Consider the following 13658-nt stretch of genomic DNA (forward strand, 5'->3'; position numbering starts at 1 on the left):
AATTCCTCAAGCTACATAAACATGGCCTCAACCCCAGCCAGCCGGATACCTGGGAAGGATGGAAGGTTGAGTCAACCCTGAGCTGGCTATCTGAGCCCATTGGGATCGGACTCAGGTCATGAGCAGAGTCGTCGCTGAAGTAAAGTTAAAGGTTCCCCTTGACACTTAGTCCAGTCGTGTCCTACTCTAGGGGGTGGTGCTCATCCCCGTTTTCAAGCCGGAGCGTTTCCCAGCGTTTGTCCATAAACAGTTTCCGTGGTCACGTGGCCAGCATGACTAGATAAGGAACACCGTTACCTTCCCACCGAGGTGGTACCTATTTATCATTTTAACCTGCTTTCAAACTGCTAGGTTGGCAGGAGCTGAGACAAGTGATGGGAGCTCGCTCCCTCACATGGAATTGATCTTAAGACTGCTGGTCTTCCAACCTTGCAGTACTGCAGGTTAACCACTGCAACACAAAGCTACTTTAAAACTTTTAACAGATTTGGGCATAAATTTTTGTAACCCATTTCCTTAAACACAGCTTTTGCAGACGCAGATGTAGTTTGTCAGCTGCATTTATTTCATAAATACAGACTACCTACATGGCTATTTGGAATGGTGATGGCCTACCTGAATAGTGGGTTTTAAACTGAAATGGGCAACTTGTGGGCTTCCAGATGTTTTGGGGACATGTGTGGTGGGAGTTGCACCCCAACATCTGGAAGACTAGATGCTGCTGTTGCCTGGTTTAAGCTAAGGGTTAGCAGAAGGAGGGTCATTGCCTTATTTGCTTGAGAAGGGTAAAGATTCATTCAACAACAGCATCAACAAAATTTCTTCCTTTCATTAATTACATGCCAGAATGCAAAAATCTTGGGGGTAACTAGAAGTTTTGTATAAGAGAACTGAGAATTCAGATCTCGTACTTGAAACAAATCTCTAGATACAAAATTCTTTAATTTTACCAGACTCCAGGCAGTGAATCTTAGGATTCCAGTAAAAGGATAATGATACAGGATTTAGGAGACCTAGATTTGAATCCCTGCTTGGCCATGGAACATCATGGGATGAGGGTGAAATTCATAAAACCACTCCTTAAAATACCTCACTTTCTTTGAAAACCTGCAAGTTGGTTTTATCTTGATGGCATATAACACAGAACAAACAACTCTTAAGTCTGAGGAAGTGGATTTTATCCATGAAAGCTCTTATTAAATTATACAATAACAGTTAGTCTTTAAGATGCCACTTTTTTCTCTTTTTTGCCTGATATGCAAACAAATAAAGACACCCATCCCTCAGACAAAATTTACAAATTCCTGGTTCTGGCAAATTAGCTTATGTGACTGTATATTATGGATTAATGTAACTTTGAAACCTTTTCTCTCTCAACCCCCCCCAAAAAAAACCCCATCACCACATAACAGAAAGGTTCATATGCGTTACCATATGCATGTTTTTTAATAGCATGTATGAACAGCTAATGGTGAGCTTCCATCTACGGTGTGAAGTAGTACAATCTAGATATAGTGAACATTAGGTTCTGCTTCCTATAAATGTGAAGCAAGACCACATGCATATTTATTCAGAAGTTGTACCAGTCTGTGGTTGAGAAAATTTCCTCCATAGGATTAGAACTGTAGTCCAGATGTTTGACCAGCTTTTGCTAGATAGTATGTATTAGGCCGCTTTCCTGTGTAGTTTTACTAGGAAACAATGCACACTAAATTTACTAGGGCATACTTTCACGTAAGTATGAAAAAAACACTAAGCTGTTTATTTACGTGAAGAGTAAGAACAGGTTGCTTACCTGAGTGTTTCTTCTAGTCATCATCTGCACACTCACCCACAGTTAACATCTATGCACACACTTTAAGAAATATGATGAAATCCAATCATTTACCAAACTGAAAATCCTGCCTGTTCAAACATGTTCCTTTTGTCATCTTCATCACAGCATTTCTCATGTTGTTTCATTGCCACTAGGCCTTTGTTGTAATGCTTGCATTTTGCATGCCTGTCTGCCTTGCTGGTAGGCAGAGGAACTTCCTTAAAATATTCTTTAACTGGGTATCTTTTATAGCCTGCTGCCATTCTTAAGTTTTCTCCTCTAGGGAAAGAAGAATATTTAAACCTCAGGCTCCATGCAAAAAGATCCAAAGACTTGTGGAGCATTTCTCTCAAAAGGTTTCACTTTCATGTTTACAGCTTGTCAGGCTCTTTTCACACCTACTTTCTTATGCAGATCTATTCCACTTCCAACAATCTTCCATTTGTTTAATATTTTGAAACTTAGCACTTAAGAGGTTAGGGGTTGATTCTGTGTACCTTAGTGCCTTCTGGAGTCTCATCTTCTGACACTATGTCATTCCATTTTGGATTGTCTCAGACCTCATGATAGGTTATAAAATATTCAAAAGTGCTTTACTACTGCTGCCTTCTATGCAGTATTAGCAAAAGAAAGCTTGACTGCCACTGCCAACCTCTACGAAATATCCATTCCTATTTCACCTGCTAGTGCTGCTACCTAGTAGTTACCCTTTGAGAATTTATTTGCCCCATCAGCATTCAAACGATCTGCTGTATTCTGATGATATTACCATTAATTCTGTAGGAGGATGGGATGCTGAAAAATAGCTCAGTTTATTATGCGTGTGGGGAAAAGGTATATTTAGTTTTAGGAGTAATTAGTAAACAGATTGAAAACTTAGCAAATTTTATTGTTGTTGTATTATATAAATATATGTGACAACAAATACTGTTAAGCCAGTTTCAGTTCCGTATCTCAGGATATAGTGTAGAGTTAGAAAAGATCCAGGAAAGGTAGCAAAAAGAACACAAGAGTGACATATCTTTCCTATGAACAACAGCTAGAGATATTGCACAACAAAATAAGAGTCAGATAAGGTGAATATGGAACTTTATTGGCATGGTTAATACATATATTATGGCAAGTGATTAGACTGAACTTGTAAGTCATCCAGGAAAGTGTGTTCAGTAACCCATTCGTTCTTCCTCAACTACTCCAGCTACCTTTTTGGTATCTTGGTACAAAAAGGGGATAATGTGGGGTGGAGAGCTTTTCAATTGATAATAAAACAACAGGGAATCAAATCACTGACAATCTGCTGCGGAACCCTGGGAAATCTATTCCCATGTTCTGCTTAACTCAGCTTAGGGCTGTAAAATAAATTTCTTATGTCTTATGTCTTATGTCTTAAAACAGAATTAGATGAATTTATAAATAGATTGAGTTTTTTTCCATTATATCCTCTGTAGCGAGACACATGTCTGTCTCAAAACATAGGACACTAAGTATGACCACCACCCTTGTTCTCTGCTTGTGAGCTTCCAAAAAGCAGTTAGCCAGCCACTTGCTTGGAACCAAGTATTGGAATAGATGGACACTTACTTTCCTGACACAGCACAGCTACTATTGTGAAATGTTTCCTTGCAAAACCTGTTTAACTGTTGACCTTTACACCTGTTATTTTCACAGGCTGACTTGATTCATATGTGCCATGGGGAGGCTTAGGTAATTTTGTTGCAAAAAGTAGTGGACTATTCTGTTTGCTCATTTGGCTTCTGATGGATGTATTCTTTGCCAATTGACATCACTGGTTTAAGCTTGTTCCTCTCGACAGCAGGTTTTTGGTTTACTTTACTTTTTTACTTTTTGTACATTTTCTGACTATGGCTTTTCTGACGACCTGCAGGAAATAGACAACATGAGCAAGACAGCTGTCATCAGCATGGAACTGAGTAGACTGCAGATGGACATTGTTGCCCTGCAAGAGACAAGATTGCCAGACATGGGATCTGTTAAAGAAAAAAAATCTAATTCTTCTGGCAGGGAAAACCATTGAATTAGACGAGGGAATATGGTGTTGGTTTTGCAGTCAGAAATACTCTGCTGAGATCCATTGTTCCACCTACTGTGGGGAGTGAAAGAATCCTGTCTCTGCAGCTCCATTCAGCAGCGGAACCAGTCACCCTCATTAGTGCATATGCACTAACACTGTTGTCCACAACAGAAGTGAAAGACAAGAAATTACAAGTGTCCCTATTTAATTTGCCTGAATTGACTTCAAAAAACAATTCCAAAGCAGAAGGCTCCCTGCCATAGGCGAAAATGTGGGCAGACAAATGAATCAGGATATTACCGTGTTTTCCTGAAAATAACACAGGGTCTTAAATTAATTTTTGCTCCAAAAAACACAGTAGGGCTTATTTTTAGGGGATGTTTTATTTTTGTCATGTACGTCGTCATCGTTTAGTCGTGTCCGACTCTTCATGACCCCATGGACAAGAGCAGAACACGCCCTCCTATCTTCCACTGCCTCCCGGAGTTGGGTCAAATTCATGTTGATTGCTTCAATGACATTGTCCAACCATCTCATCCTCTGTCGTCCCCTTCTCCTCTTGCCCTCACACTTTCCCAACATCAAGGTCTTTTCCAAGGAGTCTTCTCTTCTCATGAGATGACCAAAGTACTGGAGCCTCAGCTTCAGGGTCTGTCCTTCCAGTGAGCAGTCAGGGTTGATTTCCTTTAGAATGGATAGGTTTGTTCTCCTTGCAGTCCAGGGGACTCTCAAGAGTTTCCTCCAGCACCACAATTCAAAGGCATCAATTCTTTGGAGGTCAGCTTTCTTTATGGTCCAGCTCTCACTTCCATACATAACTACAGGAAAAACCATAGTTTTGACTATTCAGACTTTTGTTGGCAAGGTGATGTCTCTGCTTTTTAAGATGCTGTCAAGGTTTGTCATGGCTTTCCTCCCAAGAAGCAGGCATCTTTTAATTTCATGGCTGCTGTCTCCATCTGCAGTGATCATGGAGCCCAAGAAAGTAAAATCTGTCACTGCCTCCATATCTTCCCCTTCTATTTGCCAGGAGGTGATGGGACCAGTGGCCATGATCTTAGTTTTTTTGATGTTGAGTTTCAGGCCGTTTTTTGCACTCTCCTCTTTCACCCTCATTACAAGGTTCTTTAATTCCTCCTCACTTTCTGCCAGCAGAGTGGTATCATCTGCATATCTGAGATTGTTGATATTTCTTCCGGCAATCTTAATTCCGGCTTGGGATTCCTCCAGTCCAGCCTTCCGCATGATGTATTCTGCATATAAGTTAAATAAGCCAGGGGACAATATACAGTCTTGTCATACTCCTTTCCCAATTCTGAACCAGTTAGTTGGTCCACATCCAGTTCTAACTGTTGCTTCCTGTCCTACATATAGGTTTCTCAGGAGACAGATGAAGTGGTCAGGCACTCCCATTTCTTTAAGGACTTGCCATAGTTTGCTGTGGTTCACACAGTCAAAGGCTTTTGCATAGTCAATGAAGCAGAAGTAGATATTTTTCTGGAACTTTCTGGCTTTCTCCATAATCCAGCTCATGTTAGCAGTTTGGTCTCGAGTTCCTCTGCCCCTTCGGAATCCAGCTTGTACTTCTGGGAGTTCTTGGTCCACATACTGCTGAAGCCTACCTAGGCTCAACAGTTTCCTGGAGACATCCAAGATTGAAGCATTGGCATCAGCTCGATTTGATTCTCATTAGATGTTCTTCCTAGTATTACGATCACACACAGAGTGCTGATTGTGATACTGATCACTCCCTGGTATGTAACAGAGTAAAACTGCAAACAAAGAGATTGTATCACACGAAAAAGGAAGGAAGACCACATACTGACATCAGCAAGACTCGCGATCAAAGAAAAATGGAGGAATTTGTCCAAGTGCTTGAGGAAACCCTTCCAGGCCCGGCTGATGCAAATGCACCTGAGCGATGGGAACATTTCAAGAATGCTGTGTATAACACCGCCTTGTCCACCTTTGGCAAGAAGATGAAAAATATGGCTGACTGGTTCGAAGCCCATTCGGAGGAGTTGATGCCAGCCATCGATGAGGAGAGCTCTAGCAGCATACAAAGCCTGTCCTAGCGTGTACAACTTGCAAGCTCTTCAAGCTGCTCAAAGCCAAGTCCAAAAAGCTGCCAGATGTTCCAGCGATTATTGGCTTCAGCTCTACTCTGATACAGATAGTAGCGGACACAGGTAACATCAAGGGAATGTATGACGTTATCAAGCAGGCTTTAGGTCCAATACAGAAGAAATCTTCTCCCTTTAAGTCTGCTACAGGCATGATCATCCAGGACCGAGCACAGCAGATGGACCGCTGGGTGCAGCACTACTCTGAGCTATATTCGAGAGAGAATGTAGTAACCGAAGAAGCATTAAATAACATTGAGTGCCTGCCTGAATTGGAAGAGTTGGACAGCGAACCAACCTTAGCAGAAATAAAAGCGGCCTTGGATTCCCTCGCCTCCGGCAAGGCACCTGGAAAGGATAACATCTCTGTTGAAGCGCTGAAGTGCTGTAAAGAGATTACCACCACCAAACTGTATGGAGTCTTTCGTCTTTGCTGGAGGAAGGGTGGAGTACCACAGGACATGACAGCACAGCAGCTCTTCCTGAGTCACTGTGCAAATGCATTTGGATAAATGGCCAAAAGCAATGAGGGTCGGGAGATGGACCCCAAATCTCTGGCAGACATTAAGCACAGTAGCAAAAGACATGCCCATTTTACAATTTAAAAAACTGCTATTACTAACACCGGAGGGGGGGCACCATAAGACACACATAAGTTAACACATGCAGTCTCTGGTACCTCTGGTGGACAGTTTCAAGTAGCATATGAGTGGAAATACCACATCTAACACTGCTACCAGCCTCAATATTGAGGCATACCTGACTAATAATAATAATTGTGTGCTATCAAGTAAATTCTGATTTATGGTAACCCTTTTCATGCTGGATTTCTAGGTAGAGAGTACTCAGAAGTGGTTTACCACTGAGGGCATCCTGGGCCTGTGCAGCTCGCCCAAGGCCACACAGGCTGGCTCTTTTGGGATGCAGTGTGTGAAGCTGAACTCCCGATCTCTGACTTACTAAATTGTCCAGGCAGCTTATGGTTGACTAGTCCCTGTTTAATAATCTCTGCTGTGAATTTGTAGAACTCCAGTAAGGAAAGCAGTGACTTAACTTTAACAAGATGCGCAGGGAAACCACAATACGAAATCAAGGAGTGAAATTATTCCTCCATTGTGGGCTGGCCTTGTGATAAACACTACATTATCTGTATAAAGTCAACTTGGATGTGCCAGTGGAGATGCATGAATCATTCTTTGTTTGTTCTTTTGTGTAACAACCGCAGTGTAATCTGGAGCAATACGGATTAGGATAGCAGACAACTGGTGATGAAGGTTAACTCTACTCTCTACATGACATTTCCTAAATGAAATTTATTATTCCAAAATTCCTCTGTGGTCCAGCAGGAAAAATGTCTGTCTTTTCTCCCCCACCCCCGCCAATACTTCTGCTCTATAACAGCAAATAATTGTGCCAATACAGCAGGATCTTCACATTTACAGATTCTGGCTCATAAATTCTTCTGCAACTGCACCATCGTTGAGGTACAATCTATGCAACTCACGTACAGAAAATCCACCTTACTGTTTGCTTGCGTGACTGATGTGATACTGAAGACAGAAAGTAATGTTATCACTGCAATACAACTGTGAAAATAGTTGTGAATTTTTAAATTGAGGCATAGTCATGTAAAACAGTCCTGTGTAGATTAAAAGCCAGTTAATTAAATAAATGGACAGGGAGTCACACAAGTAAATGCTTAGCAGCCAAACACATTTATTAGTCTTTCTTTTTCCAGGAACCCAAAAATATTTTGTAGTTATAATGTAAGCAACTGAGTTGCACATAATACAATCATATCTTAAAAAAATAAAATAAAAACAAAAGCTGTTTAAAAGCAAAAAAAAAAAAAACCTTCAGAAAACGTAATATGTGTTACACCATCTCTCAATTTCAATGAAATGACGACGACTTAATTCCTTATTACTCTCAACTTGTCACACTCCAATAAAACATCACCCCTTAGTTGGTTTGAAATCCAGCATGAGAAATACAGTACCTGCTATGGCAAAATACACATAAATGCGACATTTCAGCTTATTTGTACATTAGTAGAGTTTAAACATTTTATTGTCTTTTTAAGTGAGCCAGTGATTTTTAAGTACCACTATATTAAAATAAAAATAAAGAAGAGAGAGAGAAGGGGAGGGCAGCATGACACGCAAGAGCACAATGTGCTGAGTTTCTGTGTCCATTTGAATTCCTGGGATGAACAGTAAACTGAAATAAAGGTGATATTGGGAAAAATAAGAGTAAGCTCTAATATGAAAAAAATATTGTGCCTTTTCCTATTTTCCATTGCCCTGCACGCCTTGGATTCCCAACAGATAAATGGAAATGGGTATTTCAAGTATAAGGAAAAATACTAATAGGTATCTTTGCAAAAAGCCTCAATCTACTATTAATGCCTGCTCGAAGAAGGGACAGTGTTTCAGGCAATAGCATTTCAGCTGTACCTTTGTATTAGTTATGTGCAAAGTAGAAAAGCTGCCTTTTGTAATCCAGATGTTTTGATTACAGAGGATTTTGTTTCACAAATAAGGCTAGATGGAATTTATGTCTTCCATTTCCTGTTAAGACGTTTTCCACTATATAACCTCCTCACCAGAAATGAAGCAAAATTCATTAAGTTGGATATTCACTATTGGTCAGTTTCCTGATCAGTTCTTTGTAAACATTGCCCCACAGGAGCTCTACAACTGAAGCAGCATTTAAAGTCTCTATCTAAATAGCAGAAACTCAAAGTAATTCTAAATTCTTTGTTCCACTGTCTTTCTTCACCCTCTCACCATAAAATACTACTTTTACAAATGAACTTGAAAGCATTAAAGTATTTTCCAAAGGAAACAGTGCGTAATTATTAGCTGTGGTGAGTTTTGCATTTCAGGTTTTTTTCCCCAGGTGGAAGATACAATCTAGAAGTGAGCTCATGTATAGATATACTGCATCACGCAGAATCTGATTTTTCTATTATTAATACCTAGCAATTGGGGACTGAGCTGCTTCTTTAGGAAGGATGGAGAAGATCAGAGGAGTGTCAACATGGAGACTTCAAATGCACAATGGAACCAAATGATAAGTTTGTGTTTTTTTTTAAAAGATCGAAATCCAAAATTCTGGGCTCAATATGCACATACCTGAGATGCACAGGTAAAACTGGAAGAGATTACATTTATGCTAAAAAAAAAAAAGGGGAGAAAGCAGCAAAGACACTGATAACTGCAGAATTATCCAGCCCAATCCTCTACTTCCACCCTGTTCCCCCAAATCAGGGAATTAAGGCATAGTCACAAGCAATTTTCTAGATTAACAAATGTTACTATGTTTCCATTGGCATACAATGGCTTGTGTGTATTGGGAATGAGGCAGCATATGTTGAATTTACAAATACAGGAGGAGGTTTGGATAGTGCCACCAGTTTAAAACAGAGTAGTACTGCAAACTGGGTACATACTCTGGGGATCTTATTTTACTCTTCTCATAAGAAATTCCGAGGAATGCCTCATTCTGCCTGAATAGAAGGAAGAGATGCTCTTCTATTGTAAATCTTGCTAAAAGCCTATCTAAGATAAAAGCAGGCAGAAGTGATTAGTTACAAGATGGTAAATGATATTCCCTATACTGCAAATTGAGAGGAAGTGTGCTTTCTTCTTTTAAATGTACCTGATATTTGATATTTCTGTATGTGGAAGTACAGTGACTGTGGGGAGGGGATGATACCGCAATCGGAACAGTTTGGCTGCCTAACGTCTTCCTAATTGTTAAAAGTAGTTCAGAGCATCTGATGGCTTAAAGAATAATATGATTCTCCTGTCCGGTTCTCTCTAGAACAACATGGGAAAGGAGGTATCCTTGTTAAACCTCCACATAATAATACTTATTTTAAAAAGTACTTTATCCTTGAAGCACTTCAGAAAAACTTTTTGTCAATCCTCACAAAACCCCTGTGAGGTAGATAAGTATTATTATCCCCATTTTACAGATGGGGAAACTGAGGCAAAGATTAACTGACTCTGGCTCAAGGCAAAAAAGAGGAAAGAGTGAGGCCAAGGTAGATCTCAGGAGTTTCAGCTTCTCAATCCAGTCTTCAAACTCCAAAGCAAAATTCAGGAGGATTACAACCTCACTGAATGTGAAAGAAAATATAAGATTTCCAAAAGTCTTGTTACACTAAAGGTAAATATGCACCACGAGGTATTTTTTGTGACAAAGAGCTGAAACCTTTTTTTTTTTTTTGAAAAAAGGCATCTACAGGAGTAGAATCCTGATAAGATCACATATGCAAGGCAAAGTATGCATGTGACAGTAAGTGTTCAAGTCTATTAATCATTACAGTACTATGAACACCAACAAAATTTTGCTGAATGAAGAACACTGAATCACACGGAGGAGCCTCTCTTCACTATGATACTGCATCCAAGATAATGCCAAAGTGAACCAAGGCAAATACCAGTGTTTACAACACCACAGGGAAGCAGTCAAGGCCAACATACCTCCATTAACGCAAGAGGCAGCCTTCCATTGTGGAAGTAAGCTTGTAAAATATTTTGCCTTTCACAGCAGCTTCCTGTCACTAAAAGTGATAGTCAAATCTAGAGGGGCTTCTGGATACGATGGTCACTGTTATGAGTAACCAAGACAAATTACAAATGGTCTGTAGTAGGCAGTGGTAGCCTTAATTCAGAGAAGTTGCAGATGGTCTGTAATAGGCAGAAATCTTCCTGGACCAGTTGTGACCAGCATTAAAGACAATAAATTAAATAACACCATACAGTATATACTCTTAGCAATTCCTAGTTGGCATTACTTTTAAAGTTGCATCTGTGATAGGCATTGCTATAAATATTTTGGAAATATAAGAAGGGAGAAGCTACACTGCAACTCTCCTGAGAAACAAGAGCAACTGTAATGGGGAGCAAGTAGTAGAGTAACTCCTTAAAGACAGTGCATGATGTGCCATTTCCTGAGGTTGAAAAGAGACTGAAGGAGACTGTGGTGATGGTAAATTTTCTTCTAGAGGAGCACAGGATGTTCTGTATCATGCTACTGACTGTGATCTAACACTGCATGGCATGAATGCATAGTCCTGTCAAACAGGCAGAAATAACTTATTTCTCAAGCCAGTTTTTTAAAATGCACAAACACATACACACACACACATACACACAGAAAATATCTGCCTGGCAATCAAAGTAGTCCTCCCATGATAACAATCAACCCCATTTCTCTTACACTGAGAATTCAATGGAGAATTCAATGGACACAGAAACCGTTTTAACAGTTTAGCAGGGCTCTCTTCCTCCCCCAAACCATCTCTTGCTGAATGCATAGTTTACATTTCACTAACAAGATAAAGAAGCAATGCTGACCACATATGGGACCTTTTTTGTTTGAAAAAAAACCTCTTCTTAAAATTCAGTATCAAAATTCACATTTGCATAATAATACATTTCAAGGCCATTAGAGAGGAATGAGAGCGAAGCAAAGAAAGCTGCAGCATCTCTCCTCCCATTGTCTTCCTGAATGGAGCTGAAGAGAGCCTGCTAGAGCATTCATTTGGGAAGGGAGCAGAGAGGTGCTACAGCAGTTCTTGAGTTTGTACACCTTGCTTTTGAGGTGGGGAGAAGAAGAGGTGGAATATATATGAAATAACAAATGAAAAGAGACACTGCAGATTCCCATGTTTAGTTACAAACATCTTCAAAAGAAACAAATAATTACTTTAGTTTTTTTTAAAAAACACACAACACTTCTTCCTCACCATTTCAAAAATGTCTTATTTTCTTGTGTAATACCCTGTTCATTTAAATGGCAACATTAAGTGTGCTAGAAGTTAAAGGGTAGACTTTTCTTTCCTATCATCAGGACACTGACAGGGGGCAAAAGCGTGCCTACACCCACAACTGGCAGAAGCTACAAAATGCCTTCTCTACATGCATAAATGTGTATCAAACATCACTGCGTTTTCAGTTTTCCAGTGCTTAAAAAAAAGTAAAAGCAAGCCACATACATATGTAATAGATACGCAATACAGTTACAAATTCAACCAGCAACTGAGAGCTAGCCTAAATAATGTCAACTTAATGTAAATTACAACCCATTCATACCCGGATACATCTGCCACACACAACTGCACACTGTGCAGCTTTAGAGACCACTCCCCAACTGTTTGTCAAAAAGGTACTACCAGGCTGGACTTCTGTATTTGACCTTTCAAAATAATAAACTGACCATCATCTCCTACTCCATCAAGCCCACGTAGTCTCCTTGAACTGACACATACTCACAAAGGCACATTCAGAAATACCACATCTGACTTACTGCTTGTTTAAAATTAACAAAAAACAAACAAAAAAGACAACCCAAATTTAAAAAAACGCACAAGGGAATGTTAAGCGCTTATATCCCAAATCCCATACCTACTGACCCAGCAAGAAGCATCACAACATATTACTTTGTGACAACTTACTCTACCTTCAGAAGGTAGATGTTTCATTAAGAAGTTAACACCTCTTTTTGCATAAATTATCCCCCCCCTCCATTTTTGGCTTACACAATTTGGAATACAGCACACCCTCACAATAAAGCTCTGTTGTAAGGCGCTACTCTCTAAAGTAAGGCTGCTCTACCTTGGCTCCCTTTTATTTCCTTTATTCTCCTGCCCCTCCCACCCAGACCACAAAGCACTCAGCATTTTATAAAAAAGAGGAGTGAGCCAATCTGGCTGGGATAAGGGAGAAGAAGAAAAGCACTTGATATTCACAACCATGCCACAAAAATATATCCAGCAAGCTAAGTAATCTTGTAAGGAGAACTCAACTAAGGGTTGTATTTTCTAATATAGAAAAGAAAACATCAATTTATTTCTTCTGGTTAAAATGTGGTAAGAAATGAGGAATTTAGTTATTTGAATGCATTGATTGGTACACTAATACCTAAGATGAGGCACTAAGCACTTAAAAACACTTCTTGCTCAACACTGCCCATTTGTCTTGTTAATCTATGGGACATACCTCTCCATATCCTTATTTTCTTCTCTTCTACACACAGCCAATCATGTGTCATCATAATATATCCACAGGCTGCCTAGCACAATGCTTTACCTTCAATAACCTGGAGTGCACTGGTTTTGTGTTAAAATGGATAGGCTCAAATACAGACACTTTCCAACTCTATGGCTAAAAATACAACAATTATAATACAAGGACACAACTCTAGCTTGTCACCACTACCAGTATATGAAAGAAATTGGCTCTTAGTTGAGGTTGATTTCTTTTGATCCTTCTATGGCCCTTTTCTCTGAGAGGTTTACAAATAAATATATGCCATACTGCACAAAGAAAGTCAATAAGCAGGTAAGTTGACACTGTTGCATATATTAAGAGATTTGGTTAAGTTTACAGTCCCCATTAAAATTCCTTCCACTCCTGTGAGAGATGTGCATCCATTTTCTGATCCCCATATTACTAGGGATAATATTTATATGACTTGCCCCTATGGTCAGAGCTGATCATGTCCATCCTTCCCATGCAAGCAGCACCATTACATGAGTGGGAGAACATTTAAAGGGCACCTATGTTGCCTGACAACTGCTAGCATTTGAGAACTGACAACTGCCAGTCAGAAAACCTGGTTAGAACCTTGTTCCCCTTCTTCACCATAAGAGGGAAAATAATCTTTTAGATTT

The sequence above is a fragment of the Pogona vitticeps genome, chromosome 5 (genome assembly GCF_051106095.1).
Source record: "Pogona vitticeps strain Pit_001003342236 chromosome 5, PviZW2.1, whole genome shotgun sequence".
In the NCBI taxonomy this organism is placed as follows: Eukaryota; Metazoa; Chordata; class Lepidosauria; order Squamata; family Agamidae; genus Pogona; species Pogona vitticeps.